Below are 14805 nucleotides of genomic sequence, written 5' to 3'. Positions count from 1 at the left end.
AGCCGCTCCCCGCCTCGCAGCCCTGGTGGGTGTCTGGGTCTGGGCTGAACCCGCGCAGGCCTTCAAGGAGAGGGAGGGCAGGCCAGTGTTTTGTCCTGTTGGGTGCCCGAGCTTCTTTTGTACCGCCTCTCAGTGCAAACGTAAGTCTCGAGGACGTGACAGTCCCAATGGTGTCACTGTGAAAACCAAGGCAGGCATCTAGATTTGAAAAAAAATTAAATTGTTTGCAAGTCACAAGCTTCCATGTAAAAGTAGAAATTGGCCTAGCTGCATCTGCTGTAGGCCAAGGAAATAAAAGTAGGGGGAGAGGGCAGCTGATGCATGGTGGTACAACTGCTGTTAAAACCTAAATAACCTGCTTGCATCCAACAGAGACTTGGAAAGTTTGGATCCAGCAGCACAATGTGTATATGGCTATTTTGTATGAAAAATCAGCATCCCAGTTCAAAAGCTTCAGCAACAACGGATTAAAAAAGCTGGTTGTTGTTCTCCCCCCCCCCCCCCCCATGACTACACATTGCAGGAGGGTACTAGAGCTTGGGGCTATGTTGTTGCTGGGCATAGATGCAGACAAAAGGTTTTTGCAGAGCTAGGATTCAGCAGTTAAGTGAGCTGTGAATTTTTTAGTGTAGTGGTAGTAGCTGGACTTAATGTACCATTGAAATAGAATTTTTCAGCAGTTGGATCTTAAGTGGTCTAAATTTTACCCCCATCCATACACCCATTGCTTCATGCTCACAAGTAGCACTTTTCAGTACGATTAAGTCTTGCTTTTTAAGAGTATGAAATTGTTAGCACGGTAGTGAGAACAGGCAGCCATTTTCACCTTCAAGTTGTTTCAGATATGGAGGAACAGGGATGCATGAAATAAAAGTTTTAACCAGAATGGCTATAAAATACTGACATCTTGGCATTTCCATCCATAAAAGGGCAGCCTTCTGAGCAGGCAGGTTCAAGTTTGTGGCGATTCCTAGATCTTAAGATAAAACATACCTCACCTGTTATTTTACTGACTCTTAAAGCAAACAGGAGCTGCTCTGCAGACTCTATTTCCCAAGGAAATGAGTATTTCTCTTAAGTTTCACCAGTATGATGAAAAAAATAAACATGACACCTTGGGGCACTATTGAGCAGTTAGCATGACATTGGCTCCAGGTAAAATCCTCAAAACTAGAAATAATTAAAGGATAGTTTTATGGCATGTAAATTGGCAGAGAAAATTGATAATTTGGGGTGGGTGGCTAATAGAAGGAACTGGGTAGAGGTAGTGTATTTTATTTTGCGTCAGTGTCATGCAACAGTAAGTTGAATGGCTGTGTTTAACATTTCTATAGCACCAAGAAACCTGTGTTAAAGTGCCTATTGCTGAATAAGAAGCTTTTAACACAGATCTTTACTGACTCGGTAAATTCCTAGTGAGTTACTGCAGGAAACAATTCTATACCAGGAGCAAGTCAACATTTTTATGTGTGTTCTGGAAATACACCTAAGATACTGCTGATAAAACCTGCACCAAGACAAATATTAGTACAGTGATAAATAATGATGAAAACAGGGCAATGATACAGGGTATTTGATAAATGAGCTGCCTTCAGACAAAACGCTTTAAGGGTTTTAATGAGTTTGCGTGAGGCTTTACTATCTCAGTGAAGACGGTACTTGAATGGAGTCTCTGAAAGAGGTTTAGATGCTCTTTCTCCATTGCAGCATGAACTTCTGTGATATTCCTGGCGAAAAAACCTCATGTGACTCATGGCTACATAAAAAGGGGAAGAATGGAAAGATACTTTGTCTGCAGAGGTTAATGAGACAAGTTATTGAGTCTATATTTTAAAATGTATAGGTAATTGTAGGGACAGGATTAGAAGGGACTTTGCAGATTTCTGAGGTCAGCACACTGATGCAGCAGACACTGTTCCATGTATGAGTCTGTGAGACCTCATGGATGCGTGCTGGAGAGCTGGCTGATACAAAACCTGAGATCAGTTACCAGAGAAAGGAAATACAGTGTTTGAAGAACACTTGCACAGAAAAGACAAGGAGAGGATTAATGTTATAAATGTAAGGAATATTCTGGTATTGCAGGGATCTTGCCTGGTTCCTGCCCTGGCAGATGAGTAGGAGGAGTATAATGCACAGGGATTCTGGCTTTACAAGTTCTGGGTACTTTCTGACTCCAAAACTGAGACATGGTTGAGTGTTCCTGGAATGCAGTTCACAGTAAAGCAAGCTTCGCCTGAAGTAGCGTTTTTCATTTGTGTTATTAACATGCATTTAATCTTAGTGGCCTGTAATTACCAGAAGGCAGTGGACAGAAGCTTTTACTGGAGACAGAAAAAACAGAGGAATCCTCAGAGCTAGTAAAAAGAGGTGGGGATAAGGATTGCTCCCTGGAACAACTGGCTTTGTTTCTAGCAGAGGGGAGCCAGCTGCTGCACAGCCTCAGAAGGAACGATGGATGGAGCTTAAGACAAGCTATTCTCTGCTTAATGAGACTTATTACCTGTTTAGGATGAGACTGGGGTGAAGGTTTGGAAGCTCTAAAAAGGCCTTTTGCTGGCTGATTTGATACACATGATGAGAACTGGCCATGTTTAAAGAAGGAGAGGAAGACTCAGAGGCAGCAAAAATTTTGGGGGGCCTTCACTAACTGGCAGGTGTAGCCCTACAGATATTCCAGGCTCCAGCATCTGCTGTTCAGAGATGCAACAGACGTTGTCAGCTTTGGAGCCCATTTGCCTTGATCAGGGTGAGGCCGTCACATGGAGTGAACTCAGTTATCAGGCTTCAACGTTATCCTGAACCAGATATGATTGTTTTAGCCTGATCCCCACCACAGCTGGAATCAGCCACCTTTCCTCTTCTGTTAATTAAATGGAGCTTTCACCTATTCAGATCCAGGCCTTTTTCTCCTGTCTTTACTGTCATGGTCATTCAGGTCCCCAGCAGGACCTGTCATTTCCCTTTTCTGTATCATAACTTACTTGGGATTAGCCTGTTACACAGCCATTTTATAATCACTTCTGGACTCTAAAAATGGCATTGAAAAAACAGTAGTTTGAGATGCACCTAGTTTTACCCGATCATGTATCCACATCACATGGTGCACCAATACGAGCTTTATTCTTTATGCGTAACAGCAGAAGGCATCGTGTTTTCCAGTGCCAGATGTCTTGTTTCTTAGGTTATATCCTGATAACAAATGAGCTGGATAGCAAATGACACACGCTGCCATAGACAGTCACCTGCCATTCAGCTGGGCCACGTGAGAGGCAGCGTGATTGCAACATGCTTCAGAAGGATTTCCAGTGGCCTTTTCTAGATTCTTGTTTGCTGCAGTATACCCGTTAGAGGTCCCTCCCTTGAGCTGTGAAGCCTCTGTTACCCAGATATCTGAGGACACATCCACTCCTTTAAAACAACAGCAAGGTTCTATTTTCTTAGTACTTACAACCTTAATAGCTGCCAGACCAGTGTTACTGTTGCCCGTGAACCAGCTTGGGAGGAGTGACCAGTGCTGAGGGAGGCAAAATTACTAGTCTGGCCCCATTTCATTCTGGTGCCTCTGGAAGCAGTGACAGCAGGAATGTGGGGACACCTAGCTGAAAGCTAATGGCTTTATTTTCAGCAGTGTTCGTTTTCATCTATCATCTCAATTCCCTGAGCCAGCTGCACAAGGAAAGGTGCAGGTTCAGGGGCAAGAGTCTGGCAGGATCCCAACAGTCCTGACTTTTAGTAGCTTAAGAGACCATAGACTGAACCCTCAGATTTCAGCAGCAAAAGGAAAATGGGTAATAAGGATCTAGTTTGTTGAGGATGCCTCTGTGCTGCTTGGAAACTTGTGAGCAGCAAGGGAGTGGATGATGCGGGAGGAGATCTCTCAGACCAGATACCAGAAGAGAGGGTACAACCCTTCTCTATTGCAAACTCCTTATGGGAGGAAGAGGATTATAGAAGATGAGCATCCAGTTTGGAATATCAGAGGCATGAAAGCTTTTCAAATTCGGTTAGTTAATACATGAGAGAGAGTTTCCAAAATTCGTCCAGAAGAGTACATGATGACAATGCTTCCTGTGCCCGCAGATCCAAACAGGGAGTAGGAACAGAATGGAAAAACGAATTCTGTTTGGCTGAAAAAAATTGGAGGAGCTTGTGGGTCCATTTCTGTTTTCTTCAGCTTGACCAAGCTACTTGTAAACACAGCAGGTCTCAAACCTTCTAGCTTGAAGTACCTAACAAGGCTTGGCAGCACAGAAACAGCATTTTCAGCAGCTAAATAAAATATTTAGCCTCTTCCTGACAGATACACCAAAACATCCTGGATTAAAAGAAGTGTCTCAGCACTGGTGCAGGGTATGGCCCTAATGGATCAAGAATTTTTGCCAGTTATCAGCTAATGCAATGAATACCCACTAGATGCCACTGTGCCATTTCTCAATCTGTGTTAAGACTGCACGCCCTTTGCAGACCGGAGCAGAATATGGTCCTCTCAGTGGCAGCTCTGATGCTTTTAGCTGACGGGGATCTCGGCAGAACATTTGTAGATGTGTGTGAGTTGTTTTGTGTGCATATAACCCAACAGAGACTTAGGACAACACTGCCGTAGAAAACAACAGGATAGGTTATTCGTTGCTGAGGTAATGCTAACAAGATTAGTTGTTATACAACGGTGGCCATTACTTTATAAGAAGTTTGTAATATTTTCCTACAAGCTCTTCTTTGTGCTCAGCCTGAGTTGCCACATGCCCGTATCTGTGAGCCTGGGGACAGTCAGTACAATCCTCACTCAGGGCTACCAAGTAGGGGCACAAATGCACAAGAACTCTGTAATGCACGTAAGCATTATTAAAAAAAACCTTATAGATGGCACCTTCTTCTGTGTTGCAGCAAATTGTCTTCTATTTAACATTGCTTCATTTTGCCTCCATTGTGACATGTTACCTCCTTGTGATGTTATCAGTGCTGCTGTATGCAACCTCTTTAATCACTATTAAATCAGAAGATTTTAGTGAGGTTTAGAAAGTTCTGGTGGGGATAAACCACACTATCCCCAAGCTAAGAGCTTCCCCTGGGCTAAATATTCCTTAGAGAAGATTTAGGGCATTAGCCCTTAGTTTGCTTTGGAATATACTTTCCTGTCCCCCTACAGCTGTAGTTTTGTGCTGACCTTTTCTCTCAACCTGACCCTAAGCCTAGTCCTAGAGTGTCCCTCGGACAGGGCACCCCAAACCTTCTCCCAGTTACGCCATGTCCAAGGGAAGATGCTTTTTGCAGCCCTCTCTGTCTTCTTCCAGCCCTGCTCCAACTGTGGTCTCGCTCTTGCTCTCAGACCTAATCCTGACCCTAGCAATAAGCTAAGCCATAGACCAGAGACCTTGCTCATTCCAGGGACTAATTATTCCTCAGATAAGAGCTCTAGTAAAGCCAATGCTTTACTTCGGTGTTGGGTTGAGAGGAAGAGAAAGCCCAGAGCTGCAGGAGCAGGGCTGATGGCACTCTTCCAAAGTGACTTCTGGCATCAGCCCTTAGTTTACTTGGAAAGACACTTTGCAGTCCCTAACAGCTGTAGCTTTGAGTTTATCTCTTGGCTCTGAACTGAACTGTAATCCTTGGCTGGACCTGAGACAAGGTACTCAAGCTTTTCCTCCAACTAAACAGTCCTCATGGGAGAGATCTTTCTGCAGCTCTGAGCTTTCTTTGGCAGCCCCTTTCCAGCTCCACCCCAGCTGCAGCTCTGGGCTGTCTCTGTCTCTCAGCACCCAACACTAGGCTGAGCCGTTGGCCAAAGACCACTTAGATATGGGGATGAAATCAGCACCTCTAATTCACTTTAGCTGGTGAAAACTTTGTAATAGACTTGTGTGGGTGTACACGTTTGTTGAGCTCCAGAGAATTTGCAAAACTTAACAAACCTGCAAAAAAACCCCCAGAACCAAACAGTACAGGTTACTCATTATCAAGCTAATACTAAGAAGATGAGAATATGTAAATGTTATACATTGGAAAACAGAAAAAAATGGCTTTTATCTTCTAAAGGGTCTTGTGACTTTCTGCTAGGCACTCCGTTTTGCTCTTAGCCTTGTTTGCCACATGCACATCTTTGTGGGGGTATGGTTAGTGAGGGCTACAGTGCAGGCACATGCCTGTATGGCAGCTCCATGTATGTTTGATGCTGTGACAAAGACAAGATGTGACAGATACAGAATTTCTCAGGAAAGATGCTAAAATGAAACAGCAGCCAGTTTCACCTGAGTCCTTCCTGTACAAAAACTTTTAAATATAGTCAGTTGGGTGTTATAACATTGCACATTTGCAGAAGACCAGTAGAAAGAGAGGCCGAGCATGAATAAGGTTGCAACAGAATGCAGAACCACCATCAAAGCTACAGGGGTCCCTTTTGTCTTGCAGCTGGCAGCCTGGTCATGTGATGAGCCAGAAGCTGGTCATCCCAGGAGCATATGTGTATTTTTTGCTACTCTGTTTTATTTAGTATTCCAATAACTTGATGTATGCTATATGACTAGAACCAGCTGGGGTCTTAACTCAGTGCTGCTCCTCTGCCTACAGTTGTTGGTTTAACAGGTGGAATCCAGGCTTTCTCTGGAGTGATGCCCTTTATTTTTCAAATATTGGTTCAGTTGTCTTATGAGTTCTGCAGTTTTCCATTTGAGTGACAAATGAGTGACAAGCAAGAAATCAAAGCACCTTATCTCCAGACACCAGCTGGTACTCTGTCTGGACTCAACTGATGGCATTTAGAAATATGTGAAATCTGTATTAAGCATCTGAAAAGGCATGTGTTTTCCTCGTGTTAATGTTTGGATCCTGCTGGATTCTAGTTCTTGCTGCGCCACATGTTTTCTGTGCCAGAATTTACAAGTCTGCAGACTAACTTATCTTCTTTTCCTCTCACTCAATCTGCTATCGTCACTAATTAAAACATGTCATTCATGAGATAGCTAATTATCACTACTGTACAAAGAGCAGGCTGAGGAAAGGGTATTGCAAGGAGAGCAGAGCTGTGGCATGTGTTTATTCTTTGGAAGCTAGAGGTCTGAAGGACTATTTCATTTTTACCTTTTTTTATTTTTCCTTTTTTTTTTTTAACCAGGGAGGATGACTTGGATCAAGTCCTCAGAGGGGTCATAGGGGCTGTTTTCCTAACTAGCCTGCTTGTGTACTACCAGAAAATGCATTGCTTCCCAGAAGTTTTAAGAGGCTGAATATTTGGAAAGTCTCCAGCCAGCTGTGCCTGCGCAGGGAGGCATGTTCATTCAGATACTCACACATCTGGAAGGGGATGTGTCTGGGCAAATGGAGGGAGTGAAGGAATAGAAATGAATGGACTAGAGACCCCCCCATGCTCTATTTTAGAGATTCTCTGGGAGAGAAATTAGAGGATCATTTGGGACAAGATAATATTGGTTGTCTATGAATGCCTGTGGTCAGGTGGAGGCGGGGTCTCTCTTACCAGATATCTGTCTTGGACCTTAGAAAACTTTGCCCCCAAATCCTTTAAATTAAACTAACATATTACTTTTTGAATATTTTTTTATTGCAACAAATAAAAATATTCTGAAAAATATGTTGTAGTTTGGTGCATTTAAAAAATTCTTGGTTAGTTTGAGTCATGAACTGAATCAATGGCACGTGAACAGATATCTTTACTATAGGACATTATAGGGAAGTGGGGAGTGTGTGGGGAGTATGATCTTTCCTTTTCTCACCCGCTGCTACCGCAGGATTGCCCAAGTTCAGTCTGAGCCTGCTGCTCCTTGCAGTGCTCTAAAAGAGCTGGCAGATGGTGCTGCTTGCCTTTGATATACAGCATATTTTATCATTGTACTGTTGGTACTGTCAAAACAGTTAGTTCATACAGGTGTTGTATGCTGGAGAATGGAGATCAAGGGAGGAGAAGAGTAAAAAGGGGTGAACAGAAGCAAGTCTTAGAATCCTTAAGTTTTTGATTGAAGATAACATAAGTAAGATTAGTTGGAGCTACTGCATTAACATGACAAGTTGTGTTGTTTGCTAACATTAAAATTGAAACTCATATACGCAAAATTAGACATACTGTGTCATATTTTTTAACTGAGTACTCATAAGTTGATGTAGCCATCAACTGTAGGGCAAGAAGGGTTCATTCTGCTAGTCTAAGCTGACCTGGGTGAAAACAAAGGTCCTCAGGCTTCCCCAGATTAATTCCTGTCTGAACGAGTCCATATCTTTTAGGCAAGCAGACAACTGCGGTTTAAAGATTAACAAAAATCAAGAGTTAGATCAGTATTAATTTATCCCAGCTGAGGAAATGATACATTACATTTTGTGCACTGAATTTTACAGTGCTTCTGTAGAAGAAAAAGCTCACATTGCCTCATACTGCATCGTGTCATTGTAGGAAATAATGCTGCACTGTTGTAGAAACAATATTATAAAGCTCAAAGCCAGCTGTTACATGGAGGGAAAGGTTATTTTATTTACAAAAAAAGACAGTTTCTCCCATCCTCATACCTGCATGATCTCAAGCACCAAGACACATGTGTCCAAGTAGCCAGCCCAGCATTCAGGCATCTAGAAGGTGACCTGGTTGATCAGGTGGACAAGGTGGTCTGGTCCGTATTCCTTGTGGTAAAAAAATGTACAAAGGACTCTGATTACTGAGCACTCATCATGTCTCCTGGGTTCTCCTTAGGTCGATGACAATTTGATAGTTTTGGATAGGCTTTTTTGCACCCATAGAAGCTGATGGTGCCTTTGATCTTTTGTCTCACCATCCCATTGCATCTCACTCATTAGAATTTACTCATGGTCCTTTGTCTCCTTATGAGGGGATTTTAAGTATCCAGCCCTGTTAGAATCACAGAATGATTGAGGTTAGAAGGGACCTCTGAAGATTGTCTAGTCCAATACCCCTGCTCAAAGCAGGGTTAACCAAAGCAGGTTGCTTAAGACCTCGTCAAGTTGGGTTTTAAATATTTCCAGGACTGGAGACTCCACAACTACCATTTTTGACCACCCCTTCAGTTAAAAAGTTTTTCCTTATGTTTAAATGGAATTTCCTTTTCCTCATCTTCTCACCATCATCTTGTAACATCTTGAGTCTTTGCTTTAGTCTTGATGTAGGCTGTCCTTTGTTTTAGACTCTCCTTTTTTTGCCAACCTGAGTGTGAAGCATGCAGAAGCTGTTGGTAGATATGCTATGATCTTGATGGCGTGCTAATCTAGGTGCCATCAACACATGCCATTCTTACACCTCCACTTCTTCCATGCATTCTGGTGCATCCACATCCAGACATTTCTCTTCTTTCTCCACTGGGACCCATCCTAAAATTTCTGTTACAAATCTTAACATCATCAATGTCATATAGGGACACTCTGTCTAAATCAGGCAAATGTTAGTGCGGAGTCACCAGGTGTAAGGGAAATGGACATAGCAGAGTAAGATGTTTTCCCTCTCACCCAGCTTAGAGAAATAAACTTAACTGCAGAGAACAGGGCAATGTTTCAAATGAAAAAGCACGAGTTCTCCTGTCAGCTCAGTCTATGACAGGGAAATAAGATCTTGAATGTTAATTTAGGAGGCTCACAATGTGGTAATGAAAGGGAATGCAAGAACATGTCCTTGCAACATTACTAAAAGCTGGAACAAGTGGTTTCTTTAATGTTGAAAGACATTTGTTTAATGAACAAGGTCCTGTATGGATGCTAAGAGATTCAAAAGGAGGACTCATGAAACTGAGGAGTGTATTTGTCAGTGACTGCTTCCGAACATCTTCATTTTATTCAAAGGGAATACTACCAATTTGGGAAGGTTCATGTACATGTGATTACCAAAATTGATCTGTATTCCCATTGTGAAATGTGAAGTTTTAGGAACACAGCATTCTTCATCGCTTATGAGCATTACTTGGGTGAGATGTAAAGACAATATTTATGTACTTAGCTGATTTTTCCCAGTACTGATTGAAGCACAGTCTTGAAGGAAACTTAGAGGACGTTTCACTACTTGAGACCTGAGTGCCACAGTTGTTCACAAAATGCTGATTTTGTGTTTATTGGCACGTATTCACCTTTGGGCTTCACAGAGCTCTGCAGCTACTACACTGGGCTCTCAGGTGAGCAGCCACCAATATGCTGCCCTTCAACAGGGCAGAGGAGAAAAGGCTGACTGATTTTATGTGCCACCAGATCTACTGTGCTCAGTTTGGGGTGGCTTAGATGCCAAGGCTTCAGTACATCAAGGAGAGGCTTGTTTTTCACAGCTCTTGCATAGCTAAAGCTTCTTCTGAAATCACACTGACAGGTCAGCAATATAGTCGACAAATTGGATGGATTTAAATGTCTGCCTTTTATCACCTAAGTTTCAAATTTATGTCCTTAGCCTCTGTAGATGCCTCATAAGAAGTAAATAGTATGATCATACCAACTGGCCACACATAGCAGTGTGATTAGTGAAAGGCCAATATGCAAGTATGCATTACTGGGAGGCAAGGTATAATTGGGGCAAGTATCACTGTTGTTTGAACCTCTGACCCTGTGCAGCTCTGGTGTTACACCCTGGCTCTTTGCTCTCTCAGTAACCTGCCCAGAATATTTCTGTTAAACCCTTCAAAAAGCCCAGGTGCTTTCCTTACACTGCTGCATGTGAAAACAGTAACACCAACAGTGAACGCAAAATCCAGAGTCTAGATTTCACAAAGGGGAATAATTTATGGTTAGTTTTATGTTATATTTTTAGCCTTAAACATCTAAGGCAAATTTTCCTCTTTTTACCACCAAACTGATCAAGTTCAATGTAATTACAGCAGAACTGTTAGGGGGAGAATATGACTCTTTTGGCTTCATTGCTTTGGGCTGTTGATATACTGCAGTTATACCGCTACTGGTAAAGTAAGCAAAACCTGGATCCCTTTTTGGCCTTGGGGCCAACTGGCCTGGTCTGACCGTTGCCACGCTATGGAGCTCTTTAGCTTTTGGAAAATGTTATGTGCATCGGATTGATCTCTGGCTTTCATTAACTCCAAAACTGTACTCGAGCATTGTGTAGGAAAGTGCTAGTTGGCCTGGGACAAAATTGTACCATGGATTATTCCAATGATATAGCCACTCTAGAAAATGAAGTGTCCAGGCCTACACCTCTAGCTTAGTTTATTAGTACAAATATAGTCTTATAGGTTTCAGTGCTTCTATTTTCCAAAGTAGGCATAGTCCCTACATGACTTCTAGAGCCAGGAGACAAGATGCAAAGCAAAATTTCCATATGACTCTTTACCTTCCACAAAACCCAATAACTTTTTTACTAAAAACACTTAATCCATATTTTTAAAGCCATTTGTTGAAGTGAGTTTCTTTCTGATTAGAAGAGCCCAGGGGGCAAATGCAGAAAAAGAAACATCTGGCATGGGAGTCATCTGCTTGACTTCCATGTCAAAGAGTTACATAGATGATGAAGGGATCTTAGGCTGCATTTGTAATTAAGAAAGAGAGATAACTACTAATTTCATACCAAAACAGGTATCTAGATAGGTCAGGTGAGTTGCAGATTTCTATCCAGGGACTGTACTAAGAACTTGGGTGAATGCAATATCTAACCTTCAGGTAGACGAAACCTGAGCAAGTGGATTCCTGCCCATTATGGCTAATATTAGATACTTTGCCCACGTACAGCAAACCCCTCAGTTGTTTTGGAAACCTTCTGTTGCAGAAAACTCAAATAATTTTGGTGGCTGTGAAACATGCTTGTGGAAACATCTACCCCTGCTTCCTCAGGGGTGTTACAGGCACCACCAGAGCTGTATGAGACTGCCGCTTTCCCCTTTGTTTTACATAAGCAGTGCGAAGAGAGACCTTAAACTTGCTTTAATCATCAGTGATTCATCTCCCCTAGTTTGTGTCAAAAAATAATTAACTTTGGTTTGCTAATCTGCATATCTCATTAATGCAGACTCTAAAGACAAGGAAATAAAGAGCTGTCATTCAAAATCACTTCATCCTGTTCATGCTGTGAGGAGCCAGGGAAGAGAGATCTCCAGCCGGGACAGCTGGGCAAAGGGAGAGGGGCATGGGAGTCAGCATGGAGGCTTGGCTGCAACCACTGTCTCCGTCCCACTGCCCTAGTCTTATTTTCCATTCCTTTTTCATACTTCCTAGGTCAGGTCAGTGCAAGTTTTGTGTGCTGGTACAGGCTCAGGCTGCACCTGGAATAAGCCACAGAAGCAGGAGAACGAGTTGTTTCTAGTGAGGTGGAGGATAAATCCTGACTCTTCACTCCTAAATCCCCTGAGGCCAAGCAGGAGGGCAGCACAAGATAACTTCTTGTGGACAGAGAGGTCTCAAAATAACAAAGGCTATGAACTTGCTGCTCTGCTCTGTCAGAAAGGCAGTGATTCCCCAATCTGAGCTTTTCCCAGCAGAGAAAAATTTGTCTAGGATTTATGTCAGGTAAACATACAGAGGTCACATTCTTGTGGGTGAGTTTTAAGCTGATCTCTATTTGAAGAAGTGGTCTAAAAATGCATGTAGGTTGGGCTGCAGATGATGAGAAGAAATCCTTGAAGCTGAGACTAAAATCCAGGATGGAGAAATTTAAATTGTTCCCTAGCAATACTTGGGGGAATATTTTTCTAAAAATATGATACAGACAATTTAATACTCCCCTGAAGAGTTGCTGCAGGAGTTATGGAGACAAAATTCAATCATAAAAAAATGAACTAGAGGGATTTTAGCTCTACTTTAATTACAAATTTCAGTGAAACGTCTGCTATGATGTTGCTACCAGCACCTCAGCCATGACACCATTCATTCTTTCAGGGCCGAAGAACATCCATTAATTTAAGAAAGGACTTCACATGATTTGGAGAGGAATATTACTATTTCCTAGAACAGATAGCCTTGGGCTTTCATAGTAACAGCAATACACACCAAATAATGAAATAAATAATTATCAGCTGCTCCTGGCCCAAGATGAGCTTACCTTTTTATGAGTAATGGACTTCATTAGGACTGCAGCTTACCGTCTGGATGCTGGCCTGAGGTGAGGCTGCCTGAGCGGGATGTGGAAAACTATGGGATGTTGGCATGAGAAATTGCTGTATGTGGCAGTTGGCAATGTGAAAGACTGCCGAAAGTTACAGCTCGCACTGTGAGGCAAGGCTGGATTTCACAGGTTGTTATGGGGGACCGAGCTTCACAGATAAATGGAGGGGCATTTTGGGGAGTATTTGGGACCTCTTGGGGAGCAGAATTTTGCAAGTCCAGCAGTGCCTAGAGAAGCATGTCAACAACACTGTACGTCCAAGGTGATCTAAGCAATACTATCGACATATCAAGTTTGGGTGCAGATGCAGCAAAACTGGGACAATGAGAAGAAAGCATTTAGGGATGATTTTGTTAAGAGAAGACTGAGGTGGAGAAAGGAAGGTACAAGGGTGGTGAAAAGGAGTGTCAAGAAATGGGGAAAGGAATAACAGATGGCACAAATCTTGTGAATGGAGCTGTCTGGGAGTACCCGATGGGCAGCCCTGTGCCTGATCACCACAGCTGGAGCAGGACAATAGCATGTAGGGAAACTAAGCATTGAGCTATGTCGTTTGGGATGAAAAAGAGAGGGTGTTGAACCCCTTCTATCAAAGGTGTTCTTCCTTGTACAGTAGGCTGGAAGGTTTCATTGGTAAGTGGGCAGGGTAAGCAGGCAGCAAGTTAGTGCGGTCAGGGAAGCTCTGGTTCCAATCCTGCAGAACAGGTAGTATCTACTGTGGATGGGAGCTCTGTAAATGATTCTTCTATGGAAACAGCATCACAGAGTAATGCCTTTTGCCTATGTATGTGTGCGGGCACCTGCTTCCCTCCAGGCATAAATAAACATTTAATAACAGATGGAGATGTGTGCAGTCCTTTAAGTTACTGGGTGATGGCATGTGATGCTAAACTGTGATTTGTCTAACAGTAGAGCAGTTCAACAAAGTAATACAGTCTGTGAGAAAGTGTTGATTCTGCAAATTCCTAGATGTCCTGAGAAAAGAGAGAAATAATACATTTACCAAAATTTCCTGATCATAAGTCTGTTTCAGCACTTAAAGCTGAGGGAGAAACACAATATCAGGATTCTGTTAAAGAGTAGCTATGACACTCTGGGTGCATATATTAGGTAAAGAGTGCCAAGACATAGACCAAGGACTGGGAACTTGATTGTCCACACTGTTAACTTGCTAGAAAAGTCCTTGACATGGCTTTGGTCTCATTCAATGAGCACTCCCCCAAAGCGCTCTTGAGAAGAACTGAGGTGCGATCCCAGACTAGGGACTTTTTCCACTGGGCAGGTTGCACATTGCCACCCTTTCTTGGAGGCTGAGAGAACATTTATCTGGCCTGCTGCTGCCAGCTGGCCCTGATACTGCTTACAACGTTAGTATAGATGTTACCTCTACAGGGGTTTGTTTGATTGAGTATAGATGCCTACAATATGCATTTAAATCACTGTCACTCTCAGCTCTGTGGTGAGAAACAGGTAGTTTTAAGATGTGATTCATGTCATCTTAATGTAGACATCTAAATAAATCAGATGAATCACAGCCTAAAACTTCTCCATGCCTCTCCATTGATGACGGCAGCACAGGTGACTGATTTGGATGGAGGACCACCTGCATTAGTCTAGACAAATTCCTCCCTTGATGAGCAGAGACCCAGTGGCCATGGTGTTAAACCATAAGTAGGACCACCGAGGCTAAGGAGAAAGACAGGACCATGGTGTGAGTATAAGTGGAGCTGGAATCTTGTCCCTACTGCAGAGAGAGGCACTGGCAGCCA

This window comes from Aquila chrysaetos, chromosome 15 (genome assembly GCF_900496995.4).
Source record: "Aquila chrysaetos chrysaetos chromosome 15, bAquChr1.4, whole genome shotgun sequence".
Lineage (NCBI taxonomy): Eukaryota > Metazoa > Chordata > Aves > Accipitriformes > Accipitridae > Aquila > Aquila chrysaetos.
The sequence above is the reverse complement of the archived record's forward strand: the minus strand, read 5'-3'. Positions refer to the sequence as shown.